This window comes from Rhinatrema bivittatum, chromosome 8 (genome assembly GCF_901001135.1).
Source record: "Rhinatrema bivittatum chromosome 8, aRhiBiv1.1, whole genome shotgun sequence".
NCBI lineage: Eukaryota > Metazoa > Chordata > Amphibia > Gymnophiona > Rhinatrematidae > Rhinatrema > Rhinatrema bivittatum.
Genome location: NC_042622.1, coordinates 184,428,111 through 184,445,661, shown reverse-complemented (window position 1 = coordinate 184,445,661; position 17,551 = coordinate 184,428,111). Strand labels below are relative to the sequence as shown.

Sequence of the window (17,551 nt, the reverse complement as noted above, 5' to 3'; positions counted from 1 at the left end):
ACTCCCCCATTTTGAGAAAGTTAGTTTCCCTGAAGTCTAGGATTTTCACTTTAGAATTAACCTTCATCTTTTGCTTTCTAATAATTGAACCACACCATCCATTGGTCACTGGTTCCCAGATGATCATCGAATACAAAATCCTAAATACTCTGGTATCTTTGTTTTTTTAGAACTCTTTATTTAAATGTTTTTTAATATACATCCAGAATAAAAGGATTACATAACATGTTATTTTAAAACAATTGTACTTAATATACAGAGATCAGAACAAGCCATAAAATAACAGGATACAACATGCAGATCAGCTCGATGCAACCAGAATCAAAATTAGCCAGGAAACTCCTGACTACAGGGTTACATAAACACTTTAGGATATACCATAAAAAGTATGATAAGAACACCATATTATATCATATTTATAAATTTCACATTTTAAGTTAAATCGTAACTTTTCTAGGTCTGCAACATTATAGACCTAAGGAGGTCATTTACTAAGCATTTTTCCCATAGACACAGAATGGGAGAAAAGCCTTAGGAAATCAGGCCCTAAGTTAGCCAATATTCCACACTGGGTCTGGTTTTCCAAAACGTGCTGCCAGAAGATGATGATTGACCAGAGGCCTGTACTTAACCATGATACCTGAGCCAGTCCATCTGCCCAGGAGTGCCAGTGAAGGACTGACAAACACAGGCAGGTCTAGAATATCAGCAATCTTCTGTGCTACCTGTGCCGAACATTGATGTGTAATCTGACAGTTCCACCACATGTGAAATTATGTACCTGATACTCCGGTATTTTAGAATATGTGAGTATACGATGTACCAGGTTATAAAATATGTATAAATATACCCAGAAACATGCGCATGCATGTTAAAAAAGAAAAAACATGCTAATACATTATTTTACTTATTTGGACACGTTCCGAGATACCCGGATAATTAGCGCTATCTGAATTACAGGATCATTCATCAAATTGCGTTAGGCCTTATGGCTCAATAATAAGCTCTAACGTATGTTATATCGTGTATATCATGCAATATTGATGTGAGAGTGGACTATCACAGCAATATTGTGCAATGTACGTGATATTTTGCAGGTTTCCACCCAGATACTATCCCCTATTACAATGACCTTCTTTGCATGCAAATACATGCAAAGAAGGTCATTACTAGGCAATTCGATGCAAATATTTTATTGCGGCCGACCGAGAAGGTAGTCAGATGCAATAAAATAACAACACCTCCCTGGTAAGCATTAGATGTGTGGCGGGAAGCCTGGGACTCTAACACAGGTCTCAAGGCTCCTGCCGCACATTTAAAGTGGCAGGGAAAAGAAAAAATAAACCACAGCCAAACAGGAAGGTTGAGGTGGGTCATTGCTGACCCACAATCAACCCAGGGCCAGCAGCCCCCCTTCAGAGACCCCCTTACCTTATAATCATCCCACATTGGGACGGGTGCACTCTCGCACCATTTCTGGTCAGCACCATTTTCCAAAATGGAGTTGACCTCATCTCGCCACAGGCATGTGACTGTGGTAAGGTCTAGGCATGGGACTCAGGCCACGTGGCTGGGGCAATGTAAGGTTGGAGCCATTTTGGAAAATGACGCAGACTGGGATGGGTGAGGGGTTGCACCTGTCCCTGACATGGGATCGATTATAAGGTAAAGGGTCTCAGGAAGGGGCGGGGCAGGGGGCCTATCTATTAGATGGGCCGGAGGAGGGGGATCTGTCTCGGGTGGGCTGGGGAGGGGCCGCCACCGCATGCATATTTTAAACCTTTTTTTTTTTTTGGAGGAATTGGGATCACCTCGACCGGCGGCTCTGGGTTGAAATGAGTGTCATCAATGATCCCCCACTACACCTCCCTGTTTGGATGCAGTTTATTTTTGGAGTAGCCAGTGGGCCTTTGAGACGATGGCGGTCCCATAAGGTTGGGGTTGCCATCACGTTAAATGGCCACTTGCCACAGTCTTTTGAATTGCAGTATTTGGCTGCAACACAAAAGAATGTGCCATCGAGCCGCAATGCGTTTTTGGTGGAGGGGGCCCCACTATCGCGGCAAGACTGCTGATGACTTGCCTCCACACAGATCCAATGACTGTGCCATCAACTTGAAGCCGAACATGGAACCACCCAAACGAAGGGTTTACCCCCTCTCCGTGGTGGAAAATAAAGCGATATCCGAGTACATCCAGGAGAATCTCCAGAAAGGCTTCATAAGACCTTCCAAGTCTCCTGCCGGCGCAGGCTTCTTCTTCGTGGGGAAGAAGGACAGAACATTACTTCCATGTATTGACTACAGAGGCCTGAATGAGATCACTGTAAAGGATTGCATATCCCTTACCACTCATCTCAGAGTTATTTGACAGGCTACAGGGAGCCCAAATATTCTCCAAGCTTGATCTCAAAGGAGCCTATAATTTAGTTCGCATCTGCTCTGGCGATGAATGGAAGACGGCTTTTAATACCCGGGATGGGCACTTTGAATACCTGGTGATGCCCTTTGGCTTATGTAATGTCCCGGCTGTCTTCCAAAACATGATGAATGACATTCTGCGTGATCTACTCTACCAATGTGTCGTCGTCTACTTAGACGACATCTTGATATTTTCCCAGGACCTGAAAACCCATCAGGAAGATGTTAAAAGTTCTGCAGAGACTTTGTGAGAACCGCTTGTATGCCATGCTGTCTAAATGCGAATTCCACAAGGAATCTGTGCCCTTCTTAGGGTACATTATCTCAAACAAAGGTTTCCAGATGGACCCTCAGAAGCTGGAGAGCATTAAAAAATGGACACAACCCACTGGCCTAAAGACTCTGAGACGATTTTGGGGATTTACCAACTACTACTGGACCTTCATTAAAGATTACTCTTCATTGACTGTTCCCTTAACAGCGATGACTAAGAAAAAAGCCAATGTTGCCACTTGGTCTACGAAGGCTGTGACAGCATTTCAGAAGTTAAAAGACTCCTTCTCAAGCAAACCATGTCTCCGCCATCCGGACCCTACACGACCCTTCATCGTGGAAGTTGATGCCTCGGATGTAGGTGTAGGGGCAGTGCTAAGCCAGTCCAGTGATTCTAAAGTCCTGCACCCCTGTTCTTTCTTTTCCCGACGCTTCTCGCCTGCGGAGAAGAACTACAGCACTGGGGATAAAGAGCTACTGGCAATAAAAATGGCATTTGAAGAATGGCGCCCCTGGCTTGAAGGTGCACAACCTCAGATCACTGTTTTCACTGATCACAAAAATCTGGAGTACCTCCGTCACGCTCAACGCCTTAACCATAGACAGGCGAGGTGGACCCTGTTCTTCAACAGATTTGACTTTGTGCTGAAATACCGCCCTGGTGATAAAAATGTCAGAGCAGATGCTTTATCTCTCTCTTCTCTCTGAAGATGTACTTGATGAACCTCAGCATATCATTGCCCCGAAAAGAGTTATCCTATCAGCTACTCATCCGGTACCCCCGGGCAAGACCATTGTACCCAGTAAACTAAGGAAGAAATTGCTAGCCGATTCAAAACTGGCTGGACATCCTGGTCAACGCTGAACACTGGCTATTATTGGTGGCCAACCATGAAGGAAGACTCCATTGCATACATAGCTTCCTGTCCAAACTGTGCCAGACAGAAACCTCCACCTGGACGTCCTTGGGGCTTGCTTCAACCCTTGCCAGTACCAGACGAGCCTTGGACCCACATTGCTACAGAGTTTGTGGTAGACTTGCCACTTTCTGGAGGTAACTATACCATCTGGATTACAGTGGATCGATTCTCGAAGATGGCTCACTTCATGGCTCTCCCAGGCTTGCCTTCAGCCATGGAACTCGCTAAACTATTCATCAGCCACATCTTTCGCCTACACGGCATGCCTAAACACATTGTCTCTGACAGAGGAGCTCAATTTACAGCAAAGTTCTGGAAAGCTTTATGCAAGAAGTTCGACATCACACTTGACTTCACCTCTGCGTACCATCCTCAGTCAAATGGCCAAACTGAGAGAATGAATAGAACTTTCAAACAGTTCCTTCGCGCCTATGTTGGTTCACGACAGAATGACTGGGCTGAACTGTTGCCCTGGGCTGAATTCGCCATCAATTCCCATCCAGCATCATCTACTGGATCAACACCTTTTGAAGTGGTCTATGGACGACAACCCTTACCACCTTTACCACTTCCACTTTCTGTGTCATCCCCGGCAGCTCAATCTACTGCCAAAAATATATAACTCTGGAGAGAGACTAAAGAGATGTGCCAAAAAGCAGGACAAAGAGCTAAGAAAGGCTATGACATTCACCATAGCAAGGCTCCTGAATTCCAGCCTGGTGACAAAGTCTGGCTTTCTACCAAGCATCTAAGTCTTAAGCTTCCATCTGCTCGCTTTGCTCCACGCTTTGTCGGATCCTTTCCTATCCTCCGACGATTGGGGTCACTCACCTATAGTCTGAAACTTACTCCAGCTAGAAATATTCATAAAGTGTTCCATGTATCGCTGTTGAAACCGCTTGTTCTTAGCAGTTTTCTAACAAGACACCTGAACCTACTCCTGTTGATACAGAAGAAGACATTGAGTAAAAGGTAGATGCCATCCCTGACGTAAGAAAGAGAGGCAGAGTATGGGAATACTGATGCATTCGTGCCTGTTCTCGCCCTCGCTCCACTCTCTCTACCTTAGTGGCGATTCCCTTCGGGTCTGATGGACAGATGCTGCCGCGGCTTCTCCTCGCCGCTTCTCTCTGGAATCCCCGGGCTGGCCTGACGCTGCGGATCTGCCATGTTCCTGATGACGTAAGGGCGCGTGCGTGCGCTCCAAGGGCGCGAACCTCGGGGGCGTCCCCCAGTAGTGACGTCATCCGCTTCCAACTTAAAAGGTCTTTTGCTTGCAACTACGAATCGAGTTAGCAAGGGGAATTCTTTCTCCGCTGCTCTGCCTCCACAAACAAAACCCCTCGATCATCTAACAGTCCAACTGACTCCCTCACAGGCTTTCTGCTTCGGATATATTTAAAAAGGTTTTTACTGTGAGTTTTTGCCTCTACAGCCAACTTCTTTTCAAATTCTCTCTTAGCCTGTCTTATCAATGTCTTTCATTTAACTTGCCAATGTTTATGCTTTATCCTATTTTCTTCTGTTGGATCCTTCTTCCAATTTTTGAATGAAGATCTTTTGGCTAAAATAGCTTCTTTCACCTCCCCTTTTAACCATGCCGGTAATCGTTTTGCCTTCTTTCCACCTTTCTTAATGTGTGGAATACATCTGGACTGTGCTTCTAGAATGGTATTTTTTAATAATGACCACGCCTCTTGGACATTTTTTACTTTTGTAGCTGCTCCTTTCAGTTTTTTTCTAACAATTTTTCTCATTTTATCAAAGTTTCCCTTTTGAAAGTTTAGCACGAGAGCCTTGGACCACGCTCTGGTTTCCAACCCTTGGACTGGCTGCGGACCGCTCGTTGGACTAGGAGTTTTGGGCGACTTCTGGAGTTTCTTCAACTTCTCTACAGAGATTACTTACGACCTGCTGGAGGCGCCAGCCGTCTGGAACCCATGACCTGCAGGAGGCCACTTGGCCACTTAGGAGCCACTTGGACTTAGGAGAGGCCTCCTGGATGAAAGCCGGAGTCAGGAACCAGAAGCCGGAATCAGATGCCAGTGGACGAGCCGAAGTGTGAAGCCAGTAGTCGGAAGCCAAAGTCAGAAGCCAGTGGACGGAAGCCAAAGTCAGAAGCCAGTAGTCAAAAGCTGAAGTCAGAAGCCAGTAGACGAAAGCAGCAACTAGAGACTCTCAACAGAGAGTGAACCTTGTTGCAAGGTAAAGCATAGGCCCAGCTGCAGCATCTGACGTCATTTGTGGGCCGTCCTCACTCTTCCCGTGCTGGCCCCTTTAAGTCCTGACCCCCTGCGCACGCACGCGCCTAGAGGATTGGGCCAGGTGCCGAGGATCGACGGTGTCTCCTTCCAGGAGGGAGCGCCGTGGCTGTTAGTACCTGGAGCGTGGACCCTTGTTCTGAGGTAGAGTCTGTACTGCCGTCAAGGGGCGAACTCCTCGTCGGTCTCTACCGTCAGATGGCGAGGCCTGTTGCAGATGCAGATCGGACTTCACCCTGGAAGCACGTGGTCCCCCCAGGAGGAGCCCGTAGGGACACGGCCGCTGGGACTTAGGCGACTCTCTGAGGATAGAAGATGGTCTGGATGCAAGCGCCTCCTGCAGGTCGTGGGCTTCAGAAGGCTGGTGCCTCCAGCAGGTCGTAAGTAATCTCTGTAGAGAAGTTGAAGAAACTCCAGAAGTTGCCCAAGACTCCTAGTCCAACGAGCGGTCCGCAGCCAGTCCAAGGGTCGGAAACCAGAGCGTGGTCCAAAGCCAGTCCAAGGGTCGGAAACCAGAGTGTGGTCCAAAGCCAGTCCAAGGGTCGATATCCAGAGAGCGGTCCCAAGCCGGTCCAAGAGTCGAAGTCCAAAGCGTGATCCGAAGCCGGTCCAGGGGTCGAAGTCCAAGGCGTGGTCCAGAGCCAGTCCAGGGGTCGAAGTCCAAAGTGCGGTCCAAAGCCAGTCCAGTGGTCAGGGTCCGAAAGAAGCAATCCAACGAGGAGGGCAGAGCAGAAGCGGGACGAAGAATCAGGATACCAGGAACACAGGAACCAAGCAGACCTCAATACTAAGGCAAGGTCTGAGGAGCAGGCCTTGCCTTAAAATACTAAATCCAGAGGAAGTGCTGCAGAAGGGAGCCATGACACTTTCTGTCGTGGCCCCTTTAAATGCTGTCTTCAGCCGCGCGCGTGCGGCCCTAGTGAAGAGGAGAAGGGGGCGGAGCCACGGTCTGAGTCAGAGGCCTGCAGCCGGCCGCACAGCGGCCTGGGCCGCGCAGAGATCGTCTTCTGAGGTTCCCTGCACCAGCAGGAGCCTCTGTGGAGCCCCGACGCCGCAGGTGAGCACTAGGTCCCGGCCGCGGACCGCCGCGGCCGGCGGCCATGACAGTCGGCCCCGGTCGTGGACTGCCGCGGACTGCCACGGCCGGCGGCCATAACAGCGGCAGAGGCCAGGACGGGCTTTGCCAGCCGGGGAGGAGTAGCAGCGGCCTGGGCCAGCCCCGAGGTAGGTGAAGGTCCTGGGGCACGGCCCAGGACCGTAACATGCAGTTAGTGTAGCTGTGTTTAAAAAAGAATTGGATAAGTTCTTGGAGGAGAAGTCCATTACCTGCTATTAATTAAGTTGACTTAGAAAATAGCCACTGCTATTACTAGCAACAGTAACATGGAATAGACTTAGTTTTTGGGTTCTTGCCAGGTTCTTATGGCCTGGAATAGCCACTGTTGGAAACAGGATGCTGGGCTTGATGGACCCTTGGTCTGACCCAGTATGGCATGTTCTTATGTTCTTACCCCCACCTAGTCAGTATTTCACTTTTAAGATGTTTACTATCACTTACTCCAGATATGCGAGTAAGCTGCCAAATCTGTACAGGAAACTTGCTTATAAAATAGCACGAATACTGGCGAACTAATGTCACTGCAGGGGTATATATATACTGTGATGTCAGCTTTGCTCCGTCTCCATCTGCTGGTAGAGGTGCATATCCCACTGGTTCTGGATTCATCTGTCTAGATGTTAAGAAATTTAGGGTTAGACATGGGAAATGAGGTGTGCTGGTGACAAAAAAAACTGTCCTGAATAAGGAAAGGAGTGATATCTTATAAGAGGCTACAATCATAGCTAGATGCTGGTTCTGTCCTTAAGAGTGCTGGGAATAATTGGGTGGACTGGGGGTGTGGGCCGCTAGCTGTTATCTAGTGTAAAGTAGTTTGCCTGCCATCTTACTCCACTTAAATAAAGGTTATCTAATAGGTTACAATGTTTTTCTTTTGTGTTATTATACCACATTGTAAACATCCGATGGTGATACATTTAATTAAATAAAATGATTTTATAATTATGAATTCAATCATTCAGATTCCAACCCCGCCCCTACAAGGCCACTGTGCAGGCAAAGAGGGGCTCCAGGACCCAACTAATGAATGACACCGTTCCATTAGCAGAGACCCCGCCCCCTGCTTTCCCCTCCTCCCCCCGCCTTTCCTCAGAACCCCACCCTCTCGGCCAAAGCGCCGCGCGCGGGCGGCCAATGAGAGCAGTCCTGAGAAAGCTGGCAGACTGGAGCTGCGGCTCCCTGTGATACAGCGCCGGCGATAGGGAGAGCTCGGCGGGCACCTCCTCTTACTGTCCGCAAAACAGCGGGCACATTGCACTCTGCAAAGGAAAGAGGAACGCAGAAAGCGGCAGCAGGAGCCGCGGGCGCCGGCGGCTCCCTCTCAGGTGAGTGACCTTTTGTCACAGCTTTCCTTTCTTCTCAGCCTGGTAACATGGAGGGATTCAAGTGACGAGTCCCCTCCTCTCTCTCTGCACATATATGTGTGTGTGAATATATATTAAAAGCAGGAGAAGTACTCCTGCTCTCCCCCTCCCCTTCCCCTTCCGAGAATAAGCGGCTTCCTGCAGCTGTCCGCTAATTCTTTGCAGGTGGGGCACGCGCAGGAGGCTGCAGCAGCACTTCCTTATCCCGCTGCAGTGGGCTTGCTCCGAAAACTTGTGTGGGAATGGAGGGGGGGGGCAGCAGCAGCAGCTGTCAACTCTGTCAGCCCTGTCGCAGCTCCTGCCAAAAGCTGTTCTCTTTCACTTTGGGAAGGGACCGCTTTCCAGGATGAATTGAAGGTTCGGGGCTTTTTATTCGTCTGCAATGATCCTTGCTTGCGTTCACGAAGGGCCAGATGTACTAAAGGCTTTATGCCCCATAGACACGAAATGAGAAAATCCTCTTTGTATATCTGGCCCCTAGCCTTAGAGAAAAAAAAATGCATATGATGATAGTGTTAAGAAATCAATATTTTTTAGGCGAGCTATAAAATTAGAGAATTTAAAAAGAGGGGGCTTTTTTGCTAAACATAAAACCATTCCCCATTCATCAGTTAATTTTTTTTTTTTTGTGCTTTCTTGATCTTGTAGTTTGTGCTATGTATTCGGAATCTGCCTGCTTTTTTTCAGGGTAAATGAAAAATGAATAAAGGCTTTTCCCCATGGAGGGGCTCTGTAACCATTTTCTTTGCAGTAAGGTTTAGTGCAGCAGAGTAACGAATAATATCTTGTTTTCAGAAGTGTTTTAAAGCATAGGAGTGGGCTGTTGAACATATAGAAACACCAGTGTTGCATTTGTGGGCTCTTTTTTTTTTTCTCTCTCCCTCTCAAGGATTTTGAGCTGGTGTCAATTGAGAGTCACTGTTTAAGATCCTTACTGTTATACTGTAGATATTTTTACATGCTGGGTCTGTGATTTTGTCCTTTTATTAAAAAGTTGATAGACAATAGAATGTTTTTATATATTAATGTATGCAGTCAGTTGGAACAATTACTGACTTTATTTTTGCATTTGTGTGAAACCTATTGACTGAATTGGAATGAAAGTACCTAGAGTCTGAAATATGTTACACACAAATAACCCAAGATGCTAGTGACTCAAAACAGACTGTGGGTGTTGTGCTTTTACAAGGATTAAATCTAGTCCCGCAGAACAGAGTGAAGACCAGTCAAAGCTGCAGGTTTCCATGAGCAGTGTGCAGACACTCGCTTGTATTACATAGTGCTGCTCTGCAATTTCTACATAACTGGGAATCTTTCTGAGGTCTCCACTGCTTTTTCATTTCTTCTGTATAAATCTGTGTGTGTATACATAAATGTATATTTGCCCCACACAAAGTTTATTTAATGTACTTCAGACTTTATGTATTATATATAGAGAGAGAGTATTTTACTTCTTTTTGCCAGGGTTGTAATAAAACCTTCCTCTTCAATGCATACTATAGCCTAAAATCAAAAGTGGTGATATCAAGAATACTAACTGAAGAATTGTTATATCATCATGAGGTTCAATGAGATTATAAACTCGCACAACAAATGATGTGATATTTCTTTGCCATAAGAACTCTCCACCCCTCTGAACCTAGTTTCTACTCTGAACTAGCAGAAGATGGGAACACTGTGGAAGCCGGTGGGGGAGGGTGGCTGGAGATGAGGAGAGGAAGGCTCAGCAGTGACACCTACTGGCCAGATGTGGGAGTGCATGTGTACCAGGCTATGAAGGGATGTGTGAGCCCCTGCCATAGACTGTCACTGGTGTCCCGGCTAGGCTATACTATAGTGAGAGGAGTGCTAAATAATGATGAGAAAAACCCCAGAAATAAAGAGAATTAGTCCAGTTTGGCATTACTTATTTTCCTCATCTTTCATGCTTGTATCTTACATTTTCTCCAAAAATATGGAAGTTTCCAGCATTTACTAAAAAGGTATGCGAGTTTATCCACTTCTACATTTTCACAATGATTAACACTTGACCAAAATGAGCAAAACTGTATGTTACCCATTATTTCAGTCTTAGCTTAATTTTTTCAGTCTCGTTTCTGAAGACAGAGAAGGCTTATGAGATTACTCCATTTGTGTGTATGTTTATACTCAATTTTTATGTTTTGGTATCCTATCCAAATCAGGACATGGAGAATTCTGGCACAGGTGTTTTATTCATATCCACTTATCTGCGCAGGTTGTGGATGTGAACACACCTGTAGCTCCTCTTGTTACAGGTGAATTGTTTTGTTTACGTTTTTATCACACATGTAATTTTAGGACTGCTGGTGTTTCAGACATTCCACGGCATGTTTATTTTACCACTCGTCAGCATATGCATTTTAATGTTGGCGCAGCATCACTCAAGTGGAGTACAGGCTGACACGGCAGCCAAAATGCAGCAGGAGGAAAAGCATCAATGTAACGTGCTGCGGGTCAGTTTGTATTTTACTTTAGGTTACCAGCAAAGGAAAGCCAGAGTCTGTTACTTTTTAGTATCTTGAAACAACCAAATGCTTTCTTGGGGATGTGTTAAAGATGAAGCTAACTGCAGTAACTAGTTCCTGTATATTTCTGAAAGGAGACTGTAGTGCTAGGTAGACTCCACATCTGTGAGTGAACACTTTCTCTTCCACTGGAGGCTGTGATTTTGCAAGCCACATCTGTTTTAAAATATCACTTGTTACATTTTTTTTATATGGTGTTATGAGCATGGGAACTTTGTCTCTGACTGGTGCATTTGCAAAATTCCTGTTGTGACCATTTGGAGTTTTGCTCAAGAGTGAGGTTTTTATTGTGGATAGCCATGCAAATTATTTTGGTAATAGCTATGAAAAATGTGCAGGTAGATTGGTTCTATTTTATAATAAGCTTCCAGATTTTAGCTGAACTTTGTGGCTCTGGTGTTATAATGATAAAAAGTTTCATATTCCATTTGACTAGGGAGTCACTAGTGTTGAGTGACATTGTTCCTTCTCTTCAGTACATTGGAAGCCTTTTGGTTCGCTATCTCTCCTCCACGGCTGTTCAAGATGATTATATTCCCATAGCCTAGAACAGAGAAGGCTGTTTTGTATAGGCCCTCAAAAGACTCCCACAATAGGGGTTTGATTTCTTGCTCAGAAAACAACGCATGTGTGGGAGTAGCATGTGGCCTGCCTGAAGAATTTTTGACATGGTCAGGCGGGCCTTGCAGTGTTCTAGTCCATGGGCTCTTCTTTTCTCTGAGCAGGAAGCCATGGTGCAGAGGCCACGTAGGGGCATGAGGTCTCCAAAGAGATGCTCCAGGATGCAGCAATCCCAAGAGCTTCCAGGATTTTCCAGATCTTTTCCGCAGAGAATCCGCTAGCACCTTAATCAGCACCACGAACAAGATACTAGATGAACCATTACACAAGTTAGCTCTGAAATCCTAATTGTTCCTCACATCAGTGCTTCATGTGCCCTTGAAATTTACACTTTAACAGATTGGCATGCAGAGAGAACTGCACAAGGGTTTTGTGCTGGGAACTCTTGCACTGAACCGAGCTGGTTTGTTCTCCTTCGCGAAATAGATAACACTATTTCCATGTTCTTTTTATTCCTCCCCTACATTTTTGTTCCTTTCTTGTAAGTGGCAAAAAGTGTATAATGGTGGTGGTATAATATGCCATGGAGGCTAAAATAGAAGCAGAACCCTCGTCACAAATAGAGAGCTATATCACAGTGGATTAGTTTAATTATGAAAAGATTTTTTTTTCTTTAATTTTTTTTACCCATCCCCTTACAAAAATCACCCAGGAGGAGGTACAAAATTATTAATAAAATACTCCTACCCTTTAAAAAAAAAAAAAAAAGGTACCATACTGGGTCAGACCAAGGGTCCATCAAGCCCAGCATCCTGTTTCCAACAGTGGCTAATCCAGGCTACAAGAACCTGGCAATTACCCAAACACTATGTAGATCCCATGCGACTGATGCTAGTAATAGCAGTGGCTATTCCCTAAGGAGCAGATTTTAAAACCTGTGCGCGGGCGCAGATTTGTTTGCACAACCCGGCGCGAACAAATCTACGCCCGATTTTATAACATGTAAGGATTTTGTTAGATAGCATTTTTTGTAGGAGGTAGAAAATGTTAGGAAGGAGTAGGAGCAGGGCAACCAAAATGATAAAGGGGATGGAACAGCTCCCCTATAAGGAAAGGCTAAAGAGGTTAGGGCTGTTCAGCTTAAGAAGAGACTGCTGAGGGGGGATATGAGAGGTCTCTAGAACAGGTAAATGTGAATCTGTTGTTTACGCTTTCGGATAATAGAAGGACTAGGGGGGCATGCAATGAAGTTAGCAAGTAGCACATTTAAAACTAATCAGAGAACATTTTTTTCCACTCTATGCATAATTAAGTTCTGGAATTTGTTGCCGGAGGATGTGGTTAGTGCAGTTAGTGTAGCTGGGTTTAAAAAAAGGTTTGGGTAAGTTCTTGGAGATGAAATCCATTAACTGCTATTAATCAAGTTGACTTAGGGGCAAATTTTCAAAGGGTTACATGCGTAAGATATGCTCGTAACCCCCGAAAAACTGCCCCTGCGCACACCGAGCCTATCCTGAATAGGCTCGGTGGTGCGCGCAAGCCCCTGGACGCGCGTATGTCCTGGGGCTTGCAAAAAGGGGCGGGGCATGAGCCTCCAGGCACAGTGGGCCAGCCGTTGGCCAGCACGCGTAACTTCTTCAACAAAAGGTAAGGGGGAGGGGTTCTAGGTGGGGGTGGGGGGTGGAAGGAAAGTTCCCTCCGAGGCCGCTCCGATTTCAGAGCGGCCTCGGAGGGAACGGAGGCAGGCTGCTTGGCTCGGCGTGGGCAAGTTGCATAATTGTGCATAGAGTAAAAAAAAATGTTCTCTGATTAGTTTTAAATGTGCTACTTGCTAACTTCATTGCATGCCCCCTAGTCCTTCTATTATCCGAAAGTGTAAATAACAGATTCACATTTACCCGTTCTAGAGACCTCTCGTATCCCCCCCTCAGCCGTCTCTTCTCTAAGCTGAACAGTCCTAACCTCTTTAGCCTTTCCTCATAGGGGAGCTGTTCCATCCCCTTTATCATTTTGGTTGCCCTGCTCCTACTCCTTCCTAACATTTTCTACCTCCTACAAAAAATGCTGTCTAACAAAATCCTTACTGCTGACAAACATGCCTCCGTTAGTGGACTCGTCAAAGAGCTCAGCTGCCACACTGTGATGATTTGACCCAGTTTAAGGCCCAAGAACCACTTGCTTATGATCTGGACTTCCAGGCCTTCAGTCTACATCTGAAAGACCAAAGATTGCCTCTTTACTTTGGGCAGATAGCAATCTGTTCCCGAAAGAGGTCACAGCCCAAGAGAGAGATTAGCTGTGACAAGGAATCAGGTGAGCTATCTGTTGGTGAAGGAATTTAAAGCAGTGATCCAGCCTGGATTCTGGAAGTTACACGGAGCACACTTGCTGGGCAGAGTGGGGAGGAGAACTAGTGGTCATGTTGTCTTCTGTCGCTATCATGGTGTTTAGTGGTGGATTTACAGACTTCCTAACAATTTGAGGTAGATCTTAAATAAGCACGCCAGATTTTTATAAGATACGTGCGTAGCCGCGCCTATCTTATAAAATCCGGGGTCGGCGCGCACAGGGCTGCTCAAAATCGGCAGTCTGTGCGCGCCGAGCTGCGCAGCCTGCCTCCATTCCCTCTGAGGCTGCTCCGAAATCAGAGTGGCCTCGAAGGGAACTTTCCTTCTGCGTTCCCCCCCCCCCCCCCCCCACCTCTTGTTGTGCAAGTTACACCTGTTTGAAGCAGGCCGCAGTGCCGGGGGACTCTGGACCGCCTGCCCCGGGACGCACGCGCCGGCAGCCTATGCAAAATAGGCGCGCGGCGCAGTGCTTTTAAAATCTAGCGCTTTGGGAATAACCACATGGGCAACCTTTAGGCCAGGGGTCTGGAACCCATGGCTCGCGAGCCAGATATGGCTCTTTTGAGGGCTGCATCTGGCTCGCAGACAAGTGTCGCCACACTTTCCCGCTGACCCAGCTGCTCCCCGGTCCTCCTCCGCCCGGGCTTAAAATGCTGTCAGCCCTGGCGGAACGCAGCAGGACAGCTGGAGTCAGCGACACCGGCGTGCTCTCTTCTTCCCGAACCCCCCCCCCCCCCGCGGCCCGGAAGAGGAAGTGGAGAGTATCGGGTGCGTGCGCGGCAAGAAGAGGCCACGCTAGTGCGCTCGGCATCGGCCCGAAGAAAAGAAGACTGCAGCGCGGCTCGGAGGAAAATGAAGAGCTTCAACTGCGGCCGATGGGACTCCGCCTCCGCGAGGGCTAAAAATGAAGGAGGTTAGCGTTGGGAGGAGGCTGCTGCTGCCGCGAGTTCCTGGGGTGGGAGGGGGAGAGAGTGAATGAGCGAGCAAGCATGTGTGTTTGCTCGCTCATTCATGTGATTGAGAGCCTGTGTGTAAATGAGAGAGAGGACATGTTTGTAAGCATGTGAATGAGAGTCTGTGTGTGAGAGAAAGACAGCATGTATTTATGTGATTGAAAGCCTGTGTGTGTGTAAGCGTGAAAAGATAGACAGCATGTGTGTAAATGTGTAATTAAGAGCCTATATAAGTGAGAGAGAAAAAACATGTGTATATGTGAGTATTGAGAGCATGTGTGTATAGGTGTGTCATTGAGAGCCAGTGTGAGAGAGAGCACTGGTATGTGACAGAGAGGAGAAAGTTCCAAGCAAACCACGCCACCTCCTGCTAATTCAGAACAATCTCAGGACACCTGGATATCAAACGTTCCCAGGTATGCAGAGCAAAAAAAATTTTGTATCCTTATTTTTCATTACTGGGTCTTTGTGTCTGCTATTTTGAAATATTTTGTTGGTATCTGGAAATGTTTTATATGAGTTTTTAATTATTGGATATTCCACTCATCAGCTGTTTCAAAATATGTTCTTTTTGTTAGTACAGTTTACTGCTGATGATTTTATATTTCTTGATTTGTTTTATAAGGATGGGTGATGTTTCTTTTTTCCTTTGTTACACTGCATACAGAGACTCTGGCTTGTTGCAGTTTCCAATTCAGTTTTTTCTGCATGCTTCTTGTTATGCGTTTTGGTCTCTTTATTCTATGTTAGGTGAGGGACAGCACGTGATTCAGGTGAGGTTTTCTGCTGGCGTGTAGTTTCTGTGTAGGACTCTATAGCAGCCTGTCTTGGTCTGTTTTCCTAATATGAGATGTATTGGTGTCTTAAGGCCTGGTGTAATATTTTCAGAGACTTATTGTACTTTAAAAGTGTGATCTTACATAAAATGCACACATTTACTTGTATTTAGTTTTAAACATATTGTATGGCTCTCATGGAATTACATTTTAAAATGTGGCGTTTATGGCTCTCTCAGCCAAAAAGGTTCCTGACCCCTGCTTTAGGCTGTATGTGTAGCTATTGGTGACACCTAGGCTTTATGCAGCAGCGGAATGAATTGGTGGGTAACGGAGGAAATATCCCGATATTGACAGTGAATTTGGCACTCTGATGGTTCTTTGTTACCTTGGTAGGTACTGCTGTATAAAAGTGGTAGTATATAATTTTGGTGTTCTTACTTTTTTTGGAGACATTTTTAAAGCAGATCGCATTCAGGTACTGTAGGGATTTCTCTCTCTCTCTCCTTCCCCCCCCCCCCCCCCCATCAGAAATTTGGTACGGGAAACATATCTGGTCTGTTTCAAAAGCTGAGGAGTAAAGTTTTTTTGGGGGGGGTTGGTGTGTTCTCTAAGATTTAGAATGCCATTTTGGTCTGAATAATTGCATAGATTTTGTATGAGCTCCAGTAGATCTAATTTTATAATGCTGTGCATTATTTGCATAATGTAGACTTACATTTTTTCCACCACCCTTGACTTTCTTGGGCTCTCTTCCACATGTTGAGGTGGGCTGCTTTTTAGTCTGTGGCCTGAAGTGTATGCTTGCCTGGAAATTGTAGTTCCCTGAGCCTGCCGTGCACTGTTAAAACTTTTTTTTTTTTTTTTTTTGAGAAATCCCCATTCACAGGCTGTGAAATAATTGTTAGAGTGTAAACTCATTTGCATACCTGTTGAAACATTAACAGATGGAAAGGCTTTTTGGAATTGCTTGTGACTTGTGATAACTTGCTTCAGGATCTGTTTTTTAGAAATGTTCTTCAGTCTCTGTGTGTGGAGGGGGATGTATTTAACACGGAGCGTGTTTTCTGTGTTGTCATGCTTGGCTTCTCTCCTGCACTACAGGTTCACGCTTACACATTGCTAAGGTAGTCTTCAGTATTCAAATGAAGGATGTGCATTAATGATGCTCGATAAACTTTACGCGGATGTGAGCTAGAAATTCTTTCTGACTGTGGCTCTTGTCTGTGTGTTGAACAGCATTTATATTCCAGTAATATTTTGAGCTCAGTTCTTTAGTAGAGTAGAGTGACTTATCTTACTGCTTTCTATGCCCATATGATCAGGCTCATGCTGTTAAAGTAAAAAAAATTCTAATCAAGTGCTGTCTTGAAGAGTGTTAACAAAATCCCTCGTGGACGTCCTTTCCTTATTTTCAGTTCTTTGTTAGAATACCTGGTAAATAAACATTCCCAGGTGCTCTTTGCTAACGTATTCTAGGAATGATGCCTTGTTTTATAATTACTTTACCTGCCCCAGGGAGTCTTCCAAGGGAACACTACTGCTAGTAATCTCACGTTAACAACTGTATTGCCTGCTTTCTTATAACCTGCCATCAGGGTAGGGAAGAAGCCCATCGCTAGGAGAGAGAAGAAACTTTTTTTTTTTTTTTAAATTTTAAACTTACCATGAAATACAAAATAGTAAATCCTGTTTTTGTTTTTTGTTATCTGATTGGAAACCATTCTGTTTTGAAAGATGACCTGAGTGATTGTTCTGATTGTATTTATTTTCTTATTGTTACAACTTTTATTGGTGCAGTTTTTATAGTTTCAGGGTGTATTTTGAAATATAGTTTTTCATTTTAGCTTTTAAATGAAATAGAGATGTTAGATTTTATTGTCTTTATTTTATGTTCCCTATTTTAAATGCAAATGTGTTAATTAACATTTGCTGTATGATGTAAACAGACATATGTTTTTTACACGAATGCCGGTATATAAAAATCATTAAATACATATAATTAAGACACC

The 17,551-nt window shown here is 45.4% G+C and overlaps 1 protein-coding gene across 3 annotated transcripts in view; it reads left to right on the top strand.

The window, feature by feature from the left end:
- Positions 1-8,140: 8,140 nt before the first annotated feature.
- Positions 8,141-17,551, top strand: part of CAMKK1 (calcium/calmodulin dependent protein kinase kinase 1) — a 336,761-nt gene continuing 327,350 nt past the window's right edge. For all 3 annotated transcript variants that reach the window (XR_003858154.1, XM_029612030.1, XM_029612029.1), the window contains exon 1: positions 8,141-8,316. The gene's annotated coding sequence lies outside the window, so the exon portion shown is untranslated. The remainder of the gene's footprint in view (positions 8,317-17,551) is intronic.